Here is a 2,500-nt window from a genome sequence, read left to right as displayed (position 1 = left end):
TCACAGACTTCAGAAAATAATTTGTTCTTGAATTCTGAACCACTGTCTGTAGTTAACATTCTAGGAACTCCAAATAGTGTGAAATAATGTTCCACAAAGGCATCAGCTATTGTCTGGGCACTCTTATTTGGAAGAGGAATAAGTTGCAAATACCTGCTCATGTGGTCTATTATGGAGAGAAGATAGCGGTTTCCATTATATGAGCTGTGGAGATCCATCAGATCTGCACTAATTCTATCCAAAGGAGAAGTGACAACAGGTATTTGTGAAAGCGGAGCATTTAGCTTTACACTTCCTCTTCTCTTTTGACATGGAAGACAGGCGTTGACATATTGCTTTGTAGCTGAAAGCATGTTCTGGAAATAGTAATGCTCTCTTAGTTTGTGGTATGTCCTGAAAATACCAAGGTGGGCTGCTATAGTGGAATCAGTATGGAGGTCATCAAACCAGAAATGAAAACGTCACTTACATTTTTCAAGAGAGAAGAGTTTGATACGGAAGCTTGAATAAAACGTCCTGAATGAGGAGGGCATACTGTAGTCCTGTGCACATGGGCATAAGATGGAGATTGGCGGTGTTCAAACAGCTTCTGAAGAGATATAGTAGAAACAGGTTTGGACGAGTTGACACTCTGGATACGGCATGAGACATTATCAGTGTATTTCAAAGGTAACCTGATATCCTGCAGTATTAGATAAGATCTGCATGGTGAACGTTTATGTACCATTTTGAAGTCAAATCTTCTCAGGAAGTCCATACCCAAGAGAACGTCACCGGGAAACTTTAGATAATCTGTTACCACAAATCTGTGTTTGCAACTCATACCTGCAATCTGAATGTCAATGTCAACTTCACCTCCTGTTTGCAATGTTGATCCAGAGACGTCTGTTAAGGATTTCACACAGGGGTGTATTCTGCATGAAACGTTTTCCAGAGAAGTCCTTTTTACCAAAGAAACTGAAGAACCCGTGTCGAGAAAGGCTTCTTTCCTAGACCGATCACAAAATAGGTGAATAAGTGGTCGTCCTGTAGGTGTATCAGAAATAGGATTAATATATTTAGAATTAAATGGCACAGAATTAGGTATATGGCATCTTTCAGAAAAACTTTCAGAAACCGAGTCATTAACTGGACCCGTTGTAACTGCAGACTTATGCATGTTAGTGGCATCCCGAGGAAAGGCCTGCGGCGTCCACCGATGGGGAGGTCGATGAAGCCTGGCTTGCTGAAAAGGGACACGATCGACGTTGATGCCCGGGGTTACCGCAAGACCAGCATACGTTACCGGGTGGTTTAGCTCTACAGGAAGCTGTGGAGTGGCCTTTGCATTTATGGAAGGCGCAGTAAATTTCATCCTTGTCATTGGTAACTGCAACTTGCGAACGAGAATTCTGTTTACGTGCAGATCTACAATTCCAAATTTTAGCCGCTGTATCAACCAATTCGTCAACAGGAGCATCCGACCTTATCATCACCATTTCACGTAACCCAAGAGGAAGCGACTGCAAGAAAATCCTCGTGATCAGCTCTTCAGCATTACCCACGGCTACTGGATAATCTCTCAAACCTTGATAGACGTAACCTTGAATTTCAATATACAAATCTTGAGGAGATTGATGAGGAGCTAATATAATTTCATTCAAGAAACGGAAAAAGTCTACAGAAGTGCTTGTACCACGGAATTTCTTTCTTACTAGATTTTTGAAATCTTGCCAAGTAACTACATTTTCAAAGAGAGGAGAATTAATCACCAGCTCTGCAGCTCCCTTGCAATGTAACCTAGCTGCGTTTATTAATGTTGCATCATCTTTTACTCTCGTAATTAGCTCTATTTGTCTAAGCCAGTACTCAACTTCCATGTTTCTCTTAAGGGGATTTGATTTGAGATTTTCGTTCTCCTTTTGTAAATCACTTAACTTTTTCTCAAGTTCTTTACACTTGTTCATCACTTCTTCGTATTTATCATCACTCATGTCTAGCGACTTATAATTCCTATTGCGAGTTTTTCTACCCATGATAAATGTCGAGCGAACAATCTAAGTATCAACAAGACAAATTTTCACCGAATGAAGTTAAACTAGTTTAGTTATATACCGAGATCATACGAAACGAAGTACAATAAAGTACTAATACCGCCACCAAAAGAATTACCGACATACAAAGTTAACACAGCAACATGCAACAATGCAAACCCAAGAGTATCAATGCAATGAGACGAGAGAGAACAGCGAGCACAAAAGGAAGAGACTAATAACACTTGACTTGTACATTGATCAGAATATAAGAAAAATCAAATAAAGTAGAAGTTATCAGCATTAAAATTAATATAATTGCAATATAATTGCAACAAGAAAATGCGCTAGAAAGCACGTTAGCCAAGGCTATTTCAGCTTATAAGCTATTCAAGAAAGCTAACAAGAATTAGAATGTATTAAATGAATTAAATTAAGTACAAACCATACAAAGAGCCAAAATAAAGCAAAGCGCTTGTAACCTTATC

Source organism: Penaeus vannamei, chromosome 21 (genome assembly GCF_042767895.1).
Source record: "Penaeus vannamei isolate JL-2024 chromosome 21, ASM4276789v1, whole genome shotgun sequence".
Taxonomy (NCBI): domain Eukaryota; kingdom Metazoa; phylum Arthropoda; class Malacostraca; order Decapoda; family Penaeidae; genus Penaeus; species Penaeus vannamei.
The sequence above is the reverse complement of the archived record's forward strand: the minus strand, read 5'-3'. Positions refer to the sequence as shown.